Raw genomic sequence first — 22,984 nt, 5'->3', positions numbered from 1 at the left:
ACCGACATGCGCCACCCGGGTGCCTCAGTTGTTAGAATGTTGGATTCTCTAAAACAATTGTAGTCTATAAAGCATCTTTTTTTTTTTTTTTTGGCACCATTTTTATTTACACAGAGTAGACACATGTAGTAAAAAGCCTGTGTAGTAAAACAAGTAGTTTATGTAGCTAGTGTGGCTCCTTTTCCTATTTCCTGACCAGATACAATGTAAATAACATCCCAGGTATTCCAAATACCCTACCTAGAAAGGAGGACTCAGGCAGGCCCCAGCAAAGGAAAAAGAAAAAGAAGATCTTGGAATGGGAAGAGTTCTTACAGGTGTAACTTTGGCCCATCATGACTTTAAAGAGCATAGAGGGACTGGTAGTGTGAAGATCTCTGAACCTATGGAGAGCAGAGGGGCTGCAGATGGTAACGGCCTTGCCCCAGTTTCAACTGAGGCAGTGACTCCCTAAGATGAAACAACAGTCACCCCCACTCACCACCCAGTGATTTCCTTTTGGGACATTTTATACAAAAACTTGGAAAATAAGCTTGTCACTTTCAGAAAAATAGTCATTGTATCAACTTATCTTCTCAGCCACACTTCCTTAACAGATGTCACAACTTTTGGTACTACAAAGTAACCAAAAAAATTTAATAGTAATCGTCCATACTGTGAGAGGAGTACCTGATTTCCAGAATTGCAGGCTGTTGTAAAAATTTCAATTTGCATACAAGATTTTCTAATAAAATATTTCTGGCTTTAAAACCTCAGAAACCTAGCAAGTCCACCTCCTATAAATATTGATATTTATTGACTTTTTAGGCTGCTCTCTGCTGTGGCCCACTTAAAGACAAAAACGACTTTTTTCAGTTAGCTTGCCCATTAATGTATTCACAGCTCTGATAGAAGAAGCTTTAGCCTTTTCTCTCTTAATCAGTGAAAGGCCCTTTCCCCCATATTCTCCATCCCCACCCCCATTTTGGGGTATTTCTAGCCTACTTTTCCATCTGTGTGCCTTGTTACTATGGTGATGGGCACCATAGAAAGAGAGAGAACAAAGCAGATGTAATGCGCATCTCCTACACGGTTTACAATGCTAAAAAGGGATCTAGGTTTTTCAGGCTTGGCTTGATCTCTATTGGTGGCAGAACTGGACCAAACCAACTTGGGGGGGGGCGGGTACCTGGGGCTACAAGCTGATTTAGGCTTCACTGTTCCCATTGTTCTGTACTTCACCAGACCCTTCTCTACCCATGAGTCAGGAGGGTGAAGGAAGAGAAATGGGAGCCTGCAGAGAGGATGCAGTACAGAAATTAGTGCCACAGTCACCCCACTGCAAAAGACAAGTATTTCTGCCAAAGCATATCACATGAGAGGGAATCTTGGACTGGTTCTAAGGTTTACCAGTTATTAATCCTATTGCTTGATTTTGCATTGTTTGACTGAATCTTCTAATAGAGAAGATTTACCAGTTTAAGCTTTCTTTCCTTCAAGGTACGTAGATTTTTTTAAAAAAATTAAATAACTAACTTGATTACTGCTAACAGTTTGTAGTGTTTGCTCCCATCCATTGAATTTCTTTAAAACAAGTTGTTAAACTACTAATGTGTGCTTGTTGTGTGCTTGCTTTAGAAAGACAATGAAGGGGCGCCTGGGTGGCACAGCGGTTAAGCGCATCTGCCTTCGGCTCAGGGCGTGATCCTGGCGTTGTGGGATCGAGCCCCATATCAGGCTCCTCTGCTGTGAGCCTGCTTCTTCCTCTCCCACTCCCCCTGCTTGTGTTCCCTCTCTCGCTGGCTGTCTCTATCTCTGTCGAATAAATAAATAAAATCTTTAAAAAAAAAAAAAAAAAAAAAGAAAGACAATGAAGTATTTTCTAGATATTGTAGAAATTGGTGTTTTCCATAAGATCTGGGAGAAGATGCCCGTAGGTATTTTTTTACATTTTTTGAAGTAATCTTTACTGCCTAAAGTGGGGCTTGAGCTTACACCCCTGAGATCGAGAGTCACATGCTTTACTGATTGAGCCAGCCAGGCACCCCCCATAGGTATTTTTTATCCTTCCACGTGCATGTTTATTCTTTCATATATTACATCTTCATGTATCATATTCTTGAGTGCTCCTAATGAATTACCCAAAGATTAAGTAAAATATTCCAGTTACTCCGCCTTCTGGACAATTATTTTTATTTTTTATTATTATTTTTTTTTAGAGAAAGAGCATGTGCACAAATAGGGGTAGGGGAGGGGCAGAAGGCAAGGGAGAGAATGTTTTTTGTTTTTTTGTTTTTTTAGATTTTATTTGAGAGAGACAGAGAACATGGAGACAGAGAACAGGGAGAAGAGCAGAGAGTAGAGGGAGAGGGGCAAGCAGAATCCCTGCTGAGAAGACACAGGATTTGATACCAGGACCCTGAGATGATGACCTGAGCCAAAGTCAGAGGCTTAACTGATTGAGCCACCCAGGCGCCCCAGGAGAGAGAATCTTATGTGGGCTCCCTGCTTAGTGCAGAGTCTGACGCAGGGCTCGATCTCATGACCCTGACTTTCATGACCTGAGCCAAAATCAGGAATCAGACACTTAACCGACTGAGCCACCCAGGTGCCCCTGGAGAATTATTTTTTAGTTTATTGTTATTTTTTAGGTTTTGCTTTGCTTATATTTTTATATTTAAGGGGCATGTACAGGGTAAAATAATTTAGCACAGTGTTTTAGATATAAGGTCCCCAAACATGACAAATTTTTGGAGCTAAAGGAAGCGGAACGTTCCATGTACCTACTGCACTGTGGCATGAGAGCCTGAAGTCCCTTCTAGCTGTAACTTATTTCTTTGGCCATGTGGTCCTTTCTTTTTACCTGATAAACGTGCATTTTGCCTGTTTTGTTATCTGCTGTAATGGCTTTCACACTGATGTGAAAATATACTTAGAATCAACCCCACACTCTATGACTTTCTTAAATACCTACACAGTGTATGCCTCGCCACCAAAGGCAGCTTTCCCCCTTCGTGGAATGCAGACATCCCTGGAGTGGTAGTTGGAACTCAGTGCTGACTCTGGCTCAGCCTCCGCCTGGGGTGCGCTTGGAGACGCACTTTTAACCCAATAAACAAGCGCACAGCTTAATCAGGAGGAGCCACAAGGAAGATTTTGAAACCAGAGGAGATGTCAGATTTGTTTTGGAAAGTAATGCCAGCAGCTGTATGGAGGATGTGTTGGAGATAAGAGAGGACATCTTGGGAGACCAAGCAGAGCAGTGGGGTTGGAAGAGGGGAGACTAATATGGAAGAAACTTGAGAAAGAAGTTGTAAGATTAAATAGTCCCATTTCCTTTCCTCACAAGGATCCTGTGGCAATTAATGCCAACTATGCTCACCGAAGTTTTACTGGTTTGACTGTTAACTCCTAACTTGTCAATCATTTTTCATAGAAGGAATGGATTAAGTTCTCTCCTGATTACCTGTTGGGTCCCCCCAAAGCCTCAAATGTCAGAGTACTGGTGAATATATGTTATATTAGCAGAAGTTTAAAAATCATAGCTTCTGCTATAGACTACTTGTTTCCCCCTCAAATTCATATGTGGAAACCTAAGCTCCAAGGTGATGGCATTAGGAAGTGGGGCCTTTGGGAGGTGATGAGGTCATGAGGGGGGAGCCCTTATAAAAGAGAATCCAGAGAGCTGCCTGCCCCTCCTACCGTGTGAGGACATGGTGGAGAAGAGATTTGCGAACCAAGAAGCAGGTTCTCACCAGACACTGAGTCTCATAGCATCTTAATCATCTTAATATTGGACTTCTCAGTCTCCAGAAGTGTGAGAACTTAATATTTGTTGATGAAGCCCCCCTCCCCCATCTATGGTAGTTTGTTATAGACTAAGGCAGGTTCTAAGCATGGATGTCCTGTGACTGGAATTGAGAAGAGACTTAGGAGAAGTAATATTTGTTCTGTGGCAAGAATAAGGACACTCTGCACAGGAGAGGGCTGCTGACACCAGGGCATCACTCCACGCAGGACAGCTCCTTGTCTTCCAGAAGGCCTGAAAACTGTGGGCACGTTGGGTATATTCTGTAGCCAGAGGAGAACAGAGCTTGTATTTGTGAGGAGTTTACTCCTTTGTGGGCGACTGTTCTCTGATCCCTCCCACGCGGAGGGAGTTTCCATTGCTTTTGATGGTATCATCAATGTGAAGGTCGAAAGTAGGCCAGGTAGAATTATTTCTCCTTTTGCAATTAAGAAGCCGGCATTCTGACCGACTGTGTAGCCTGGCTAAAGTTAAGGCAGCCGGGAGGCAGGATTCAAGTTCACTCTGCTCTGTCATTTTGCTCCGACTTCTGCTACACTTATTACTGAATGAAGGAGGGCATGAACAAATGCACTTATTTTGTCTTTTGTTGGTTCCACTAGGTAAGCTCCTTTTTATTCTTCTCAAAGATTTCTTGGAAGATTATTCCCATTCATGCTCGTGGTACTATTATGAGTTTACTAGTTGTGCTGGCTTAGGTCAGTCACACAGCTCGGCTTCCCTTGCTTCATCTCCAAAAACAATCCTCACGGAGTTGTTGGGAGCCTTGAATAAGTTAATTGACATAAAGGGTTTAGAAGACTAGTTAAGGTACGGTGCCCTTGTGACGAGCACCAGCTTCCCTGATTCTTACCATAAACCGCGGGTATTCAACTACTTCAGCCTCACATCCGCTACGTGGGGCAAAGTATTCCCACACTGGGCTTGTTTTTGTCTTATTTACCTAGGAGGAACTGGTAGGGCAAGTTCTACCTGATTCTTTGGATAATTTATAATTTGTCATTTCACTTAACTAGGCTTAAATGGAGCTTTTCCCTGGTCATTTTTAAAGTACAGTCAAATTGCTTAATGCTGACAAATTAGGCTTGTATAATTATTGATCAAATAGGCACACTATAGACAAATTAGGAAAAATTAGACCTGTCCCAGCACCAGATCAGAAACGCCTCTGAGTTGTTGTAATAGCCTGAAACTTTTTCAATCTTCCCATTCTCCAAAATTCAATTTTGAATTATTCAGCAGATGGACAAGTAAAAAAGAAAACCAAACCCCAAAGAACTATGGTTTCACATTTTTGATGGATATTTGGAGATAGGTAGACTTTAACCTTGAAAAATCGTTCATGCAAATTGACCATCTTAGGGACAGTACTCAAAATCGCACAAGTTGAGACATTATAAAATTCTTTTCATTTGCTAAAAGTCCTAGAATTCCTTTGTGGGTTTGTTGTTTTGTTTTGTTTTCTCCTGTTATACATGAGGGTAACAGAATCAGTGACTGATGTGGTTTCCTTATTTTAAATGGGTCTATGTGAGAGAAGGATTATTCTAATCATCTCATTTTTGGAAAACAAAGCATAATTTGAAAAATCTCTGTGAGTATGTGTGTTTATGGAGAGCAAGGTGTAAAGCCACACAGGGCTTACCTGGTGTGTGCAGGGGAAGAGGGAGGAGAGGAAGGACATTCTTTTTCTCTAGTTTACCCTTACAATGCTTGTATTTTTCCTCTTCAGGAAAGTCATCAGAGAAGTTACACGTGGTGAAGTCTTATAAAAAAACTTCTTGTTAAACAAAATGTTTCCTTTCCTAATGAGATTCTGCGTTAGTGCTTTGTTGTCAGTGTGCTGGGAATTTTGAAATATCCTCTGCGTATTTCTGTGATTTTAACCTAATAATCTCATTTGGATTTACCAGGTTTAGCAGCTGTTGTTTTCACCGACTATTGCTAAATTACATTAATGTCCAGAGTTGAAAAACTCTTTTTTCTTCCTTGACCAAGATTATTTCATTTTTTGGGTTGTTTTTTTTTTTTATTAAGATTTTATTTGTTTATTTGACAGAGAGTGCAAGAGAGCACAGCAGGGGGAGAGGTAGAGGGAGAGGGAGAAGCAAACTCCCCACTGAGCAGGGAGCCCATGACTCTGGACTCAATCCCAGGACCCAGGGATCATGACCTGAGCGGAAGGCAGATGCCCAACCGACCGAGCCACCCAGGTGCCCCAAGATTATTTAAAGTTTTATAAAATGTAAGCCTTTTTTCCAACCCTTGTAATTTTCATTTTCTTGCAAGGAAACTTACAATATTAACATTCCAATGGATGACATAGGTAGGCTGAACGTCTCTCCCAGGACACTGGTGCAGCTTGTAGCGTGGTATGTACAACAGTGTTTTTCTGATACAGCCATCTATCCTCTTTTCTACTGGGAGAAGGAGAGACCACGGTTCCATTGTAATTTAAGCAGTGTTTGGTGTGATACGATAAATGGTTGCACTTTGATATTAATGATTATTCTTTGGCAAAGCAGACTGCAAAATTGAGAGGCCAAAGGCTTTGATAATGTCCTAGGAGAGCATAAACTTAGAATGACAACAACTTTGTTGGGTAATTCTGCAGTTTTGTTTGGAGGGAATTGGATGATGAATTTTGCCTTTCCATTTAATTATTTCGTGTTAACAGGGTTCTTTTTAAGTAGCTGACAATATATCTTGCTTCCTTTGCTATTTCTTTTTAGGGCTCCTTCAATTCGTCTGTTTTAATTACAAGGCCATGGTTTTTGAAGTCTCAGAAAGAAAGATATGCTCTTCTGTTCCTCCCAGGGTTAATTCTGTTGATTCTGAATCCCACCTGATCTCTATACTACCTATCACATTCCCATTTTCCCTGTTGAGAGCTTAAATTTCCCTCCTACATTCAGGATCTAAAGCAGTTTTCCTTGTTGTCAAGTCATACGGCCAAACATTTCTGTATTTACAGGTAATGGCGTGTATCAACAACATGCTCTATCAGTTACAAAGCTATTTTTACATGTATAATTGCATTTGATTCTGACAATGCAGTGAGGGAAAGGGGGAGCATAACTGCAGTTAATTCCTATTTTATGGGTGGGCTCTGAGAAGTCACTCAGACCCAAAATAACACACAAACAGAAGGGTGGGGAGAACCCAGGCTCTTCAACTCCACGTCCAGTGTTATTTCTGCCTTGTCATACTGTGCCATCGTACCCTGGTCTGTGCCAGGAGACATTTCTCATATAAGGAATTTGGTCAATATACTGTGTAAAATTGTTGGACCAAATGTAATGCACTTTTAAAACCAAAATATTATTCTTTAATTCTTTCCCTTCTAAGCATTTGTTATTGCTGTGTATGTGTGGTGAGAGAGATTTCCTGCTTTCCAGGCTAAGGATGTTATAAGTGAACGATTTAAGAGGTTAGGAACCACAGAATAGCAATAAGAGAGATGTCCCAATGTGACATGAGTAAGTGACAAGTTCAGTGGAAACAACGTAGGAGGTGAGACCTTGCATGACGACATGGAATTAGGAAAGATGGGGGTGGGGGGAGGGAATGTCTAAGCAGAGGTGTGCAGGAAGGAATGGATATAATACTGAAATAGTTGTGGATGAAATGATATATCCAGGAGGACTCAAAATAATCTTGGGCGTGGGTGTAATAGGAGTTGATAATTGTTGAAGCTGGGTGAAGGAGACATTCGGACTTCCTTATACTATTATTGATACTTTTGCATGTGTTAGGAATTATGTTCCTAATAAAAAGTTTAAAATTAAAAAATGGCACAGGAAGTGAGTATGGCTGGCCTACCTGGAATAAAGGGTTTTTTCACAGGCATAGTGGGGAATGATGTTGGGAAGGCAGTTGGGTATCAGATTTGGTAGGAGAGGGCATTCGTGACTATATCCTGTGGCGTCTGGGGGAGTACTGATAGACACTAGACTTCATTGACTGGACTTGAGTCTTATCATGAGGTCAAGGCGGAGTTGTAGTGCAGCCTGGCATCCTCATGAGGATGGAAGGATGGCCACAACCCACTTCAATCTGTGTAGGTCCCACTCCATCTCGTCTGGTATATTCAGTCCTGGAAGGCACGTTAAAAAATAGCTTTTTACAAACCCGAGTTTCCATGGTGGGACACCTCGGGCACAGAAGAGTATCTCACATCTTGTTGAGAATCTTCCTAGCAGAAGATTCATTAACTTAAGCTTGTCTCCCTGGAGGGGACTTATTTTCCCTTCTGCCAAGTCCCTCTCCTACCCCTTTCCATACGCTCTCTTTCTGTGGGCCTAGGAGTGGGCAGTTAAAAGGGAACAGAGTCATTACCACGATTCTCCAGTAATATGAAGGTACGTGTGCGTGGTGGAATCTAATCTCCTGAAAACAGATTTTAACAGCAGACTGAGCTATACGTGGTGGCTCTGAACCATTTGGAAAGCCTGATGCTTTACGGTAGCTTTCTGAAGCAAAGTTCCTTCTTCTCCTGTTTAAAATGTTTCTCTACTGCTGAGGAGAAAAGAGGAAAGACATGTCAGAGATCTGGAGAGTTGGTACTATAAGGAATTATTAATTGTTTGGGTGTGATTCAGTAGCGTGCCAGAGCAGACAAGAGCCACGGTTTATTCTCAGGAACTCCTGCAAGCCAGCTGTTAAACACAGCCATGAAACAGTTAAATTATAGACACTTGAGCTATCAAAATAAAAGTGATACTCAGAACTCATCACTTCCTAATGATTTTACTGTAATTTGCTATTATCCATGCTCCTAAGAGTACTTCTGTCTCATGTATCTGCATAGTGCAAGTCCCACGTCATGGTGTCTGTGCATTTCTTCCAACCCCACATTCAGTGCCATCATGTCAGTAGCTCGAAATTGGCTGTGGTGGGAATAGTTCTGCCATACAAACTGGCAAAGACTGCGAATCAGGGCCTTTTCTTTCCCCCTGGAGAACTGATTGTTGAGTATCTACCAGCACACTGGGTATGATTAGGGTATTCTGGTTATATGTTTTAAAGGCTCTTTACTTTTTAGAGATACATTCTGAAATAGAACAGATAAAATATGATTTCTAGAATTTATTTCAAGTAATCCAGTGAGGGTGGGTATTGGATTGTTATATCAGAGTGCTGGGCACATGGACTTCATTATACCCTTCTCCTTACGTTTAGGTATGTCTAAAATTTTCCATAATAAAAAGTTAAAAACAGCAATTAAGGAATGCTACAATGGCAATAAATAAGTTGCCTTTTCCCAGTAGATAGTCTGGTACCTCTCGGTCCCTCAACTTTGATGCCAACATTCCTTTGATGAAGTATTATTCTCTAATTGTAGAGCCGTATTTGGAGTTGGTTCACATAGATCACTGAGTTTAAATGGCTGTTTCTTATGAAATAAAATCAAGAAATCACGATGTGCAGTCTGCCATACCCATGAGGACAGAGGAACCCAGGAGAACCCTCCCTAGGACACTGAAAAGCTTTCTCTTCACCGTGGGGGAAAATGCATTTGCTGGATTGCAATCCTGTTTGCAGTACCAGTTGTACAAACAGGAGACAATGAATCAAGTTATTGCTCAACAGGCTACTTCAGATTACATGACAGCTGTGTACCCTTTAGATTTATTTTCAGTCTAGCTGATTTGAGTCATTGCTCAAGAAAGGAGCGCTGTCAAGTGAATTGTCTTCTGTGCAGATGACGAGAGCCTTTCTAAACATTGCCTTGCTGATACAAGCGATGTGTTCAGAATTGTTGGCCTATGAATTCAGTTAGACCCAATCCAGTGACTTCAGAAACAGCATAGGTTACGTACTGACTGCATTTCACAAAGAGTGCACAAACACAGTGTATTTCCTCCCACGTGTCTAGACATCAAATGGAAAATGTGTAGCATAGATTACATAGAATATATCTCTTTTTCCCTAAATTTATGGTAAGAAAGTAGCCTAGAATATCTGTTTTGTAATTTTAAGTTATGTGAGTCTCTGGTCCATGTAGAAAGACAGACCTAAACTGTTCTGTAGGTTTAACCACAGGGGGAAAAAATCAGTGTCAAGCAATGAAAACAACAGATGTCAAACTCAGGTAACCTGGGTCAGAATAACAAAATGAAGCCTAGACTGAAACAGGAATCGAGATCAGGAAACCAGAAGTGAGAGTAGCACGAGTAGGACAAGAACCATGACTCGTCCTCCTAAGACAGAGCTAGACAGAGGGGTCACCGGGAGAACCTGGGACGTTTTGAGACCTGGCTGCGGTTTTCCCCTTGTCAACTCCTTTGTACCCATAATCTTCAGTGACCTCTGGGTCCCACCACAGCATAAGTCCTGAAGGAATTTCTTCAGAGTCTATAAAGAGAAATCATGGTTCAAGATTAAGTTGAAGCATGCAGCTTGAGACATGAATGCTAAGGAAAAACACATGTTAAATTCTTGAAGTATAAGAATCGCAGGACTATTATTGATTCACTCCACCATAACGTACTGAGCTCCTCCTATCTGGCTAAGTGCTGGGCATGCCTCAGTGCGCCCTACAGGTAGAAGCCCCGTGTTCTCAGAGCTTACTGCCTAGTGGGTAGATCTAGACAATAGACTAATTGTATAGTACATTAAACAGAGATGAATTAGAGAAAAGCAAAACAGGAAATATTCTCCAGAATTAGATTCCCCAAGGATACATTTTCCAAGTCTATCAAAGCTAGCAAAGATGATAGTTATAAAGATACGAAACACACCACATCTGGAATTCCTTTGTGTTTCCTTTAACTCTCTTGGTAAACCAAATATATTCACTCTTTTTACCACCACTAAGTTTAGAGCACAAATGAAAGTTGAAGTACTGTGGGAGAGGTAGCAGCTTTTTTTTTTTTTTTTTTAACACTGAAGTAAAGTGAAATATATGCCCTTACATATTTTGTGAGAGTGTTGGCAGTTCACGACCAGGAAGGCAATGGAGCCCCTACAACAAGGAGGCTTTGATTACTGTCAGGTGTCTTTGATTACTTCCAATCCTGTTTACCTCCAGTTGGACAGACAAGTGGAAGCCATTCAAAGCAAAGAGGTTGTGTGTGTGTGTGTGTGTGTGACAAAATACAGGCATTATATATTAATCAAGTTGATTGTCTTCATAAAAATTTAGTCTCATCCTTAAATGGAAATATTTAGAAAGGAAGGTACAAATGAATTTTTTATAGGAGATGGACCCAGGGTACCGTAAGTTTTTTATTTTAAATAATTTTTTCCAAGTTACCAAGCTTCTATAAACCCAGTATTAGCCAGAGTCAGTGCCAAAAATGTGCAGTATAACAAATTCAGTTATATGTCCTCCTCTTCCTAGAGCATCCTGCAAACTCAGTGTTTTAAAACCACACTCATCACTCTCCTCCACAAATTTTCACCATTGATCCTTGGCCAAGACTAGGGTGGTCACTTGGCCTTGAGCCGTGGGAGTCCTGAACATCTAGTCTGCCACCAAGTCCTCTGACCAATACCTGAGAAACCCTAGAATCCATGTCCATAAGCTATTTAGTAGAGTACCTGCCTGAAGATGCTTAAAAGTGTTTGCTTTTATACCCTTTTCTCCTCCCATCTAGGCACATCTTAGTTCAAACCTTCTTTCTTGTTTTCCCCTTGGACTATTGATCTGGTTCTCTACCTATGTTGTATATTTCCCCTTCTAATGAATCCTCCTTGCTACCACCAAAGGTGCAAATTCTAAATTTCTAAACTTAAAATTTGACACTGACCATATCATGTCACTCCCTTGCATAAAACCCCTTGTTGACTCCATGGACATGGTGCCCATGTCTCTTTATGACATGACCCTAAATGTCCCTTCATCTCACCTTGCTCTGCTTTCCTACTAGCTTCACTCTTGAGAGCAACACTCAGTCAAAACTTAGCTATGCCTGACTCCTTATAAAGGTTTTAAACCTTAATTAGGCTAATAAATTATCCTTGATTTAGAGCGAAAGAGCAAAATTCATGGGCTTGCTCATTGGTCTTCCAGTGAACATTGGAATATTAACTAGCACTTTACAATAAAGCCTTTTACCAGCCCGGCTTGATTCCTCTTTCCTGTCCCCATCTCTCTCACCAGCCAATATTTGTCAGGTTTTTCCCTCATAATACTACTTAAATTCCTTCATCCCTTGTCGTTTTCACTGACATCCCTCGTTCAGGTCTTCACTACTTAGTTCTTGAATTACTACAGTGGGATCCTACCTGGTTCCCTTGCCTTCGTTCTGTCTCACTCTCTTCTCCTGCCCCCTGTATCTCCTGTGTCCCCCACCCCCAGGTTAGTCCTCCTGAAACATGGCTTGCATTCTGTTTTAGAATCTCTCATGGTTCTCTTTTGTGAGTCAAGTCAAGCCATATTCTTCATTCTGGAATGTTAATCCTAACTGTCCTCACTATGTCACTTGTTTGTGAAGTCATCTCCCTCTGACTATGGACATTCTCCTCAGTGGGACCTGCTGCCTGTTGCTCTTCGTAACTTCCAGATCTCTCTGTTCTTGTTCTTCTACAGCTGGAGTTCTTCTTTCTGATCCAGCTCCTGCCTGTCCCTACAGGCTCAGATGCATATCGCCCAGGCTGCTTTCTTTAGTCCCTTTGCTGACCTTTGTACGAGGCAGCTTTGGATGGTAGGAAGAACACGATGGTTGGTATCAGTTATGGGATCAAGCTCATGTTCACAAAATGTGGCTTAGACAACTTGTTTTTCCCTCTCTGAACTGGTATCCTTATCATAAAATTGAGCAAACGATTTAAATGACTTATGGGGAAAAAATGCTCCATAAACTTTAAAGCATCATGCAGCTGTATCTCATTTTTGTTTCAACTACATACTGTTTATAATATATTTTGATATTGATGTTTGATGTTGATAATATATTTTCCCGTTGCCTAATCACTTAGAGTGTATTTCTCATCTTCCTAAATTTATGCATATTTTAGGGGTTGATCTAAGATGAAATACAAAAATAAAATGAATCTCAGTTACTGTTATTCCTTCTTGTCTTATCCATCCCACATCATAGCATACATTTAATAAGTTTTCCCATCAAGAGAATCCAATGAATAAAAGTGTAAAGTTTCAGGCACGATAGGAAAGAACTGTACAGGGAGTGAGAGAGCAGCAAGAAGAGAACAAGGTGACCAGAGAGAAAAAGCCCATCTAGGGAATTGGCCCCCTCAATACTGACTTTTTTCATGGGTCCATGGACAAGCTCAGAGGCCGTCTCTGCACCCTTTTTATACCCCAGCAGTAGAGTTGCCTCACTTGCATAGGAGTCACAGTTCTCGCACAGAGTAGGCTCGCAATGTTTGTTGGACTCACTACCCGCATAATTTTCCTGCTGTGACGCATCCTTACGCACACACAGTATGTTTCTATGCACACGTGTACGTGCCAGTGGATTTGTCTATCACTGCTTGTAATTATTCACATTTCTCTTTCCCTTTAAATTTCCTTGTCACATGTAGCAGGAGCGTGTCTGCTTCCTCTGCAGAGTGACGCTGATCCATTTGCAATGTGTTTGTGCAGAGACGGGGGTGCCTGATCCCTTGAGAAAGTCATAGGTACCTCCAGGAACTATTTATTTAAATTGCTAAGAAATATCCAAAAATATAGCATTATAATATTAAACTTATTCAAATCATACTTAAAATTGATAAGAATAAAGAATAATAATCAGCAAATAAGAACTCATTTTTGCAAGGCTGTCTTCTCGCCCCTCTCCCACAGGCAGTTTCCTGGGAACAAGAGATATGGTAGTGGAGTGCAGGAGTTTCTCATTCTGCTTAGTGTCCACCTTCGAAGAAAAATACCAACTGGCCACTCTTCCTGGATAACACTGTCCTTGGCCAGTAAGAATAACCATTGGGTACGCACAACTCTTACTATGCCTGCGCCACAGGGTCTTAGTACTCACTTAAAAAACAAACTAATCAAACAGTAAAATACAGTTCCTGTTTTCAGGGAATTTGTGGAGGGTAAGGGAATGATAGGAACCCCTGCAAAACAGTTACAAGACGCGGGATTTGCTCATTACCTTAGAAGCCAGGGTTACGTTTCTCCAAAGCAGGTCATTAAGGATTTGCGATTGTTTTGTTTCAGAGTAGAATTAGTGGCGTGGAAAATGCTAGCTTGAAACTGTGTTCTCCGCTCACCAGGCAGGCTGGGCGAGTGCTCACTCTTGAGATGACCCAGCCTGGCTGCAAGACAAGACATTTGCATAGAATATCAGGGAAATTGCCAAACAACAAAATGAAGACTTATGCTTTTGAGATTCCTCTTATTGCTGCTTTAATTAAATTGAAGTTTCCAAAGGAATGGACTTTCAAATGAAATTTTAATAGCGCCTCAGCTAATTCCAACGTATTCTTTCATTTTCCTCAGCTTTCACAATGTGATCATACTTGGTTTCACTTCCTGGTTTGTCCACACCAGCCTGTTGTTGCTGGGAAATATTTAAATAAAGCATTTATGAAAGAAGAATATTGTTTTGTAATGGATGAAAGCATTTGGGTTTGATTTTGATTTAGTTCGTGGAGTAATTTTTATAGTAGGAAGATTTCTGACGCCTGAACTGGCAAATCGGTTGCCCAAAGAAAACTTTAAAAACAACAACAAAAAAAACCCCAAAAAACCTTTGGCACTGCAGTTAATTAAGTTACCTTGTGGTGCAGTTGTCTACAGAGCTCTTTGATGAGGTACCAGTTGTGAAACAAATGAAATGTTGGCCCATAATTAGAGTAATTGTAACTTGATTTTAAGCAGAGGCTTGATTGCATGGTGAGTGACATAATGCCTAAGGATTTTTCCAAAAGAAGGGCCCAGGATATTCTTAAGCTGATGGCTTACTTATGGTGTGTTTCACATGGCCACTAGTCTGTCTGGCACCATTTTGTGTGTGTTTTTTAAATGACTGTTCTTGTGTGTTACAGCATTGCATGAAGTATTTGGCTGTTAATTCTAAAAGTGATATTTTTACCCCAAAGCATCTAATTTCACCAAGGTTTTCAGGTACCATCTAATGTCAAAAAAAACAAAACAAAAAAAACAACTGATCAAATCCATTTCTTTTGAAAGCACCAGTGAAACCGAAAAAGTCTGCTCCCTCAAAATCTAATTGTTTTGTCCAGGTGCATCATTTGACTGGCTACCCTGAAAGTTTAAATTTTTTGTTAGATAGGCTCTACACCCAGTGTGGAACCAGACATGGGGCTTGAACCCCCAACCCTGAGATCAAGACCTGAGCTGAGATAAAGAGTCGGATGCCTAACTGACCGAACCACCCAGGTGCCCCTGAAAGTTTAATTGTTTTAAGCATAACTATTTTTCTACTTGAGATTTTAGTTTTTCAGTTCATTTATGTTTTATTTTATGAGGTGATCTGATATCTACCCTAATACAGAAATAGGCCTCCTGCTCTTGTTGTCAAACCCCCTGCAATGAATTCTTCCTGATGCTTTCAAATTAATTTCCCTGATACACACTAATATGCCTATAAGTGTATTTTTTCCATCATTCCCCTGCTCAGATGCCATCAATAGTTCCCTACTGGTTATATGATCAAATCTAAATTACTTTCTGCTCTCATAAAAATATTTGGCTATTGATTCTAAAAGTGAAATTAAACTGACATTAAGTGACTCTGAAACAATCATTTCTCGGTGCCTGTCATGCACTAATAAGGCCTGAGCTATGTCTTGGAAAGTTCTTAGCCTGACATTGGAGACTTTCTTTACTATTTAACCGTCCTCTACTTATCTCCATTATTTCCGTCTCAAAAATTCCATTCCACTCTTTACTATTTAACTGTCATCTACTTATCTCCATTATTTGTGTCTCAAAAATTCCATTCCATCTGTATATGTTTCTTCACTAACTCCTAAAATTCACCTTGGCATTCTCCTACCTTCTTTATTTGTTCTTCCATTCCTCCACATAAAATACTATGTGCCCTATTATTAAGTCTCCTCCCTTCAACCTCCTTATCCCTTTGCCTCCCACCTAGATAAATCTTTTGCATCTTTCTTGACCACTCATAACTCCTATGCAGAAACTATTATTCCCTTTGTGTATATTGCCCTAAGATGCAACTGTAATCCATTTGAGCTTTCCTGTATTCATGCTTTATTTCATGAAAGCATGAGCTCCTTTTGAGGGTCTAGTCTGAGGTTGACACACACCCTTCTATTCCCTTCAACATCAGGGATGATGCTTTGCACCTTTGCAGAGGCGAGGTCATGATTGTCAAATGCACCTAGTGTCAGAGTGGATATAAGATATGACATCCTGTAACAGTTTCTGTTGGGGTCCCATCTCTGGCCATGACACAGTTGGTGGTACATAGGGTCCTCTTTATTTCTACATCCATTCAACTAGCAGCAGCTAAATTGTGGCCTTCCTTGAATGGGTAAGACTTTCCACAATAAAAACAGATGGTGTTGTCAAATATGAATGGAAAAACATTATTTCTTGTGTGTGGCAAGGGGAAGAAGAAAGAACAGAGGGGGGAACAAACACACCATTAGCTTTCTTGGCACAATCTGCCTTTCAAGTTTGGTTGCTAAGAAATAACCGTAGATTCATTTGCTGTGTACAAAGGAGAAACTTAGGTCACTAACCCAGAGATTATGCTTCTTATGCAGCTGAATTAGTCACTGAGCCAGACAAAGCCCCACCCTGATTTAGAAGTCATGTGTTAAACTTCCAGTTGGGGAATGTGACTTTTGTCTCCTGAGAAGCCATCAAAACTCTGAAATTCCCAGAGGGAATGTGGTTTCTCTGCTTTGCTAACACCAAATGAAGCTGCAGAGCCCTGCCGAGTTCTGAAGCCCAAAGCCAAGCCAGTGTGCAGAAACACTGTCTGTCACCTTTGTAATGTGGGCCTTCTACCTGATTCCTATTCGTTATTTGTGGGTTCTTTTAGAAGCCTGACCTTACTTTCTCACTTCAGTATGCCCTGAATGACCTGAAATTATTCTTAATGCCATGGCTGAGCTAAATCTTTCTTCTTTGCTGATAGGGCTTGAATCTGCTAAATGACTCAGGGGCCTTTGCATGTCAAATGGAATTTGGAGACTTGAAGACAAGATGATGTGGTGATCGTAGAAAGTTGCTGTGGTCTTTGCTCCAAGCAAGGGGATCTAATCTTGATTCTTTTATCCATCCATTTAATGTTTAATAGCAGCTTCTGCCCGTAAGAACACAGGGGGATACAGCATGATACATGTAGACCAGACCTCATAGAACTTGTAGTTTAGAGGGAAATAAACTTTTAATTGAACAACTGCATGAAGGTGTGTGATGAGCACTGTGAACCGAGGGATAGAAAACTAAGAGCTCATTGTGATGGGCTTGGTCAGAGTGGTCAGGAAAGGCTTTCCTTAGGAAGAATGTTAAGTCATGGACTCAGGAAATCAGTGGCTTAAATGACTATCGTGGTTGGGCTTTGAAGGTGAGCTTGAACTTCTAGGAGAACTGCTTTGCACTCTTTCAAATTGCAGGAGAATTAGCCCTCAGGTGTGACTGTTCCTATGCAGTTCTGTGCTACAAGTGGTACAATATGTATCTGGTCTTTGCCCCTGGTTCCTGGCACAGCATTAAAACCCTTGAAATTTCCTGACAGGAGCATCTTTTGTTACTCATAATGAGCCCCTCTCAGCCATACTTGAGTTTATTCTAATGGGGTGACTCTGGGTGGGCCCATTGAGAGCTTCGGGTTGGGGGCTAGTCACCAGAGGAACCAACCATGTGATTAGAGGGTTGGAAATTTCAATCTACCCTTGACCTCTGGGGAGGGGGGAAGGACTGGAGAGTCTTCATTGCCAATGGCCAGTGACTTAATCAACCATGCCTAGGTAATGAAAGTTCCGCAAACACTCCTCAAGGATAAGGTTTGGGAGCTTTCCAGTTGGTGCTTGGGAGGTTGGCATATTCAGATTGGGCATGGACGCTCCATACCCACCTCCCCCTCCCGCACTAAGACTGCCACCAAATACCATGCCCGAAGCATCACTTCCTCTTCCATTTGGCTGTTCCTGAGTTGTATCCTTTACAATGAGCCTGCTGGTTTGTAAGTGTTTTCCTGAGTTCTTTGAGTCATTCAAGTGAATTATCAGACCTGAGGGGGTTATGGGAACCCTTGGATTGATAACCAAGTCAGACAGAAGAGTGGGTTGTCGGGGTCCTGGGACTTATGACTGGTGTCTGAGGTGTGGGGGCAGTCTTGTGGGACTGAGCCCTTAAACCCATTGGAGTCTCAACGCTGACTCCAGGTAGTGTCAGAATAGGACTGCATAGTAGGGCACCCACGTGGTGTCAGAAAAAAGACATCTCATCAGGTTTACTCTAAATGTAAACCAGACGTGTTTCTGCTCCAGCAGAGGAGCAAATGGAAATCAGTGATTCTGACCAGGAGCCATAGCCACGTTGCAAACATGAAGCACTGATTTAACACCCAGGTGAACGTGGACTTTTTACCTGAAACATAGATGCCAGAGGAGCTGGCTCTTTCGAAACTGACCTGTGTCTCTGTGCTCTTGCTGGATGCTTCACTCTTCCCACACCTTCTTCCAGGGAAGAGATACGCAATGTCAGTGCACTGGAATGCTTCCAAAGGCCTTCTCTGGGCTGGGCGGGTAGGCGTGGCTGCACTTCTCAGGCTCTGTGAGCCAGAGGTAGTGGGGGTTGTGTCCTCTTTTCTTCTTTTCTTTCTCCAATGGACAGAATGTAAATGGTCCAGTATCAGCCCATGATTGCAAGGTTGATGTGGAAAAGAAGTTTTTACTTTCATTGTTGTCTTCCCACTGTGCAACTCTTTGTTTGGGCTACATATTTCTACGTGGACCCCTGGGCCTTTTGGAAAAATTCCTTTTGACTTTTGTAGTGGGACTTCAATGTTAGGAGGTGTCAATGACCTTGTAACACTCGCTGTTTTGTTTCCTTGGAACCAAAGTGGTATAAATAAAGCTCACTTCATGGGTTGTTTTGTTTCAATTTAAGATAATATTCCAAGGCCAAAAGCATCCTCTTTCAAAATTAGTTTACTGGCAAAAAAAAAATGGCTTTCTTTATAAGAGTTCACCCTTACATTTATATGCCATTTTAATGATTCCAAAGCACTTCTACAATATTTATTTCACCACCAATGTCAACCCTTGGGGCCTGTATGATTGTCCATATTGTAAAGGCGAGGACTGGAGGCCTGGACTGGATGAGTTGATTTGCTTAAGCCCATGCAGATCGTGGTGGAGGCAGGCCGGGGACTTTGAAGTGCACATTTTCCACACTGCAGTCATGGAAAGCCAGCCCCTGCCTCTAATTCTTGCTTGTGGGGGGAATGGAGAAGTGAGGCCTCACTTGATGAGCAACAGGACCCCAGGGTTGGGGGAATAGGAGATATAAAAATAAATAAAAATTGGACAGTTTGCACTTACCTAAAGTGACTCCAGAACACTTATAGGGCAACACACCAGCAGGACGAGCAATCACTCTCTACTCCCAGAATTGATGGCCATAGCAATGACTGCTGCTGACCACGGAGGAGAATACTTCTGTAAAAATGCCCAGTATCTGGGAGCATAGACACCAGTAACATGTAGGTAGAAACAGAGCTAAAGGCTTTAAAAATCCCTTCTCAGCACTAGTCCCAACTGGATCTGAATCCATGACACAGGCAGCGAGAGCTGGAGTTGGGGGGGTTGGGGGGCATACCTGACTTGTCAGGTTGAATGAATGCCCACAGTGAGCCATAGAGTGAAGCATCCTTTCTTCCTAGTCCAGCTAGTCTCAAGTGAGTGATGATCTCGGAATATATGACCCAATCTGCCCAGCCTTTTGGAGTCAAGACCTTGCATTCCTGGGAAGGAAATAGCAAGAGCCAATAAAAAGCAAGAGAAGCCAGATAGCATTTATTCCCATCACGTTCCATTGCCAGGCTTCCCGACCCCTCCTTGTGATATTATTTTGACTTTATTTATTTTTTTAAGATTTTATTCATTTATTCGACAGAGATAGAGACAGCCAGCGAGAGAGGGAACACAAGCAGGGGGAGTGGGAGAGGAAGAAGCAGGCTCATACCAGAGAAGCCTGATGTGGGGCTCGATCCCAGAATGCCGGGATCACGCCCTGAGCCGAAGGCAGACGCTTAACCGCTGTGCCACCCAGGCGCCCCTATTTTGACTTTAAAACAACAACAACAACAACAACAACAAAAACCAGGAGGGTTTAATATGTTTTAGAAAGTGCTCTCTGACTGCAGTTTGGACATGGGGCCAAGGAGGGCAAGAGAGGAAGACGTTTCAGTTCAAAGATTCAGGAGGCTCTCCCCAAGACAGTGGTAGCAGGGATGTAGAAGGGGCTAGTTTAAGAAAAGAACAGGTAGATTTGTGGAAAGAGAATGAAAGAAGGTTTGGGGGCAGGTGCCTGAGCTCTTGATGTTGCTATCAACCTTCGGCATCTTTCAGCTGTCAGTCTTGATGTTGCTACCAACATTCAGGGATCCAAGAAATGTGGGTTTGGTGTGGGTGTGACCAGAAATGGTGGATTTAGTCTGGGATGTGCTGAGTGTGAGTTGCTTCTGCACATCTCAGTAGATAGCCAGGAAGAAGTTAGGGAGATGATTTTGAGGCTCAAAGTTAGAGAGCAGGGCTCACCATGTAGTTTTGGGGATCACCTACACAGAGGTGGTGGATGACCCTTTAGAATAGAGGATATCGCTTGAGGAACACCTGTGCCAGTAGCAGAGAAGCTACCGGCCAAGAGCTGAATCCCGGTGAACCCCAGTGCTTAAGGGATGGGTTTGTATTAGGACCCTTGCATGGTTCCCAGTTACCTTTTACCTTCAGTTAAAATCAGTGCTTTTGTTACTATGCTTGACCCAATGACCTTCTTTTCTTGCTATGGACCCACTTTTACTCTCTTTTTAGCAAGATTGATTTATTAGTTGTCAATCATAGACCATTCATTGCTCTCTAAGAAAACCTACACTGTTTGTCTTGGAGTTCATGTTTTCCCTGGTGCTGTCACCGTTTTCTTTTAAGTCCCTGTTCAATTCTTGCCACTCCAGAAGAGTTTTCAGATTAAGTGTCCCCCAGCTCCAGCTGCAATTAGTCAACTCAGAGGACAGTGGGATGATGGAAGCGGAGGGTCTATCGATCATTTGGCTTTCTCTCCAATGTGACAAGTAAGGAAAGTCAGGTCAAATGAGGCCAGGTGACTCACTCAACGTTATACTGTCAGATTGAGTCTCCTGACACCTAGGCAGGGGTTCTTTCTGTTAAGCCACGCTGCCTTGTGATTTTGATTCTTCCCTCTGCCACCTTGATGGTGACTTAAACATCCAGTCTCATTCCCTCATCCTCCTCCAGTATAGCCCTACAGAGAGGCAGAGCAGCGATTTCTCTTATTAAATTAGCTCTCATTTGATATGGATCATTACCTCTACCCTCTTGTGCCTTGGATGGTCATTTCCACCCCACATATCCAGAGCCCAAAGAAGTAACAAGGCAATCCTACAAAAATGAGTTCATAATTATGAGAATCTCAGGAATTGGTTGATTGATTGATTGATTGATTGATGAGTGTTAAGTGCCCAGTAAGTATGTCTGCCATCACTCATGCAAAGGTTTATGATTGCTCTTCTTTAATTACTTCCCAATACACATGCCATCTCTCCCTCCCCCGCTCCCACCCCCCATCCACCATCTGCCCTTCTCCCCAGCCCTCCTTCATATTAGGCTATCCTTGATGCCTTTCGCTAGATTGGCCTCTTAATAAAAGATTAATAAGAGGCTCAAATACTTTTCAAACCCATATAAAGTTATTGGTGGTTTTTGTAAACATGTGGGTGCTTCAATGGTTATTTTAGGGAGAAAAAGAAGATCTCATATGTGTATTTACCTATTCACTAGGACATTTTTGAATGTGTTCATATATGGCTGTTTCTCTAGTAGAAAAGAAGATCTATGCCTTTTCTGGACAAATTACTAAGATCATATTCTCTCATGCAGCTAGATCTTTCTAATTCAAGGTGACAAACAAAACTGATAAACAGTATTATAATTTAGGGGTTATGGGTAAAGTAAATTTGACACAGTAAATATATTTTTTCTGTGTCGATATGCCTTCTAGTACATCAGGACCCACTGTATATTTAATTTGTGTAATCCATTTATGTTCATTTCAAAGCAGAATGGCTTTTGTTTTACATGATTATCGGTATATTTTGTGATAAAATATACATAACAAAAAAGTAGCATTTTTTAAAAGATTTTATTTATTTATTTGACAGAGAAAGAGAGACAGTGAGAGAGGGAACACAAGCAAGGGGAATGGGAGAGGGAGGAGGAGGCTTCCTGCTGAGCAGGGAGCCCAGTGCAGGGCTCGATCCCAGCACCCTGGGATCATGACCTGAGCCGAAGGCAGACACTTAACAACAGAGCCACCCAGGGGCCCCCCAAAAATATACCATCTTAACCATTTTTAGATGTATAGTTCTATGACATTAAGTTCATGCGCACTGTTGTGCAACTATGGATTTCAAAACATGACCTTTGCTTGGGTGACGTTGGCGATATCTGACGTGCCTGCAGCATGATTCTTGACTGGGAAGACACTCACTGCATCAGAAAGTGGGGGTAACTTATTTTTGCATGGGCTTGTATTGTTTTGGCCTCCCAACACTCTGTCTGTGGGCCATATATTAAATAATTGGGGTAAGTTATGTTTCTATTTCACAACATTTTCTAGTAACAGTAGTCATGTGATATATTGCAAATCTGGCGTGAAAATCACTCATTTAGGTGGAAAACGCAACCCCCTGACATCCAATCTGGTTTCTCTTTACAGGCTAATACTTTAAAGCCAATCTTTAAAGGATTAATTTTAGATAAAGCTGCTACTCTGTTAATAAATTAGCATTTTTGAGTGCTTACTTCCTACCTGCTGCTGTGCTAAACATTTGATTGATGGTTACCTCATTTAATTCTTTCTTTTAAGATTTTATTTTTTTTATTTGAGAGAGAGAGAGAGAGAGAGAGAGAGAGCGCGCGCGCCTGCGCATGAGGGGAGGGGGGGGGGGTGCAGAAGAAAGCTCCCCGCTGAGCAGGGAGCCCGAGGCAGGGCTGGATCCCAGGACCCTGGGATCATGACCTGAGCCGAAGGCAGCTGCTTAACCC

General features: G+C 41.8%; 1 protein-coding gene across 3 annotated transcripts in view; it reads left to right on the top strand.

Moving 5' to 3' along the window:
* Positions 1–22,984, top strand: part of LRRC8B (leucine rich repeat containing 8 VRAC subunit B) — a 67,578-nt gene that overhangs the window by 12,968 nt on the left and 31,626 nt on the right. Inside the window, exon 1 of one of the 3 annotated variants that reach the window (XM_057310486.1) lies at positions 2,279–6,032. The exons of the other annotated variants lie outside the window; for them this stretch is intronic. The gene's annotated coding sequence lies outside the window, so the exon portion shown is untranslated. Of the gene's footprint in view, positions 1–2,278; positions 6,033–22,984 lie in introns of those variants that run through there. 3 annotated transcript variants of the gene reach the window in all.

Source organism: Ursus arctos, unplaced genomic scaffold (assembly GCF_023065955.2).
Source record: "Ursus arctos isolate Adak ecotype North America unplaced genomic scaffold, UrsArc2.0 scaffold_12, whole genome shotgun sequence".
Lineage (NCBI taxonomy): Eukaryota > Metazoa > Chordata > Mammalia > Carnivora > Ursidae > Ursus > Ursus arctos.
The sequence above is the reverse complement of the archived record's forward strand: the minus strand, read 5'-3'. Positions and strand labels throughout refer to the sequence as shown.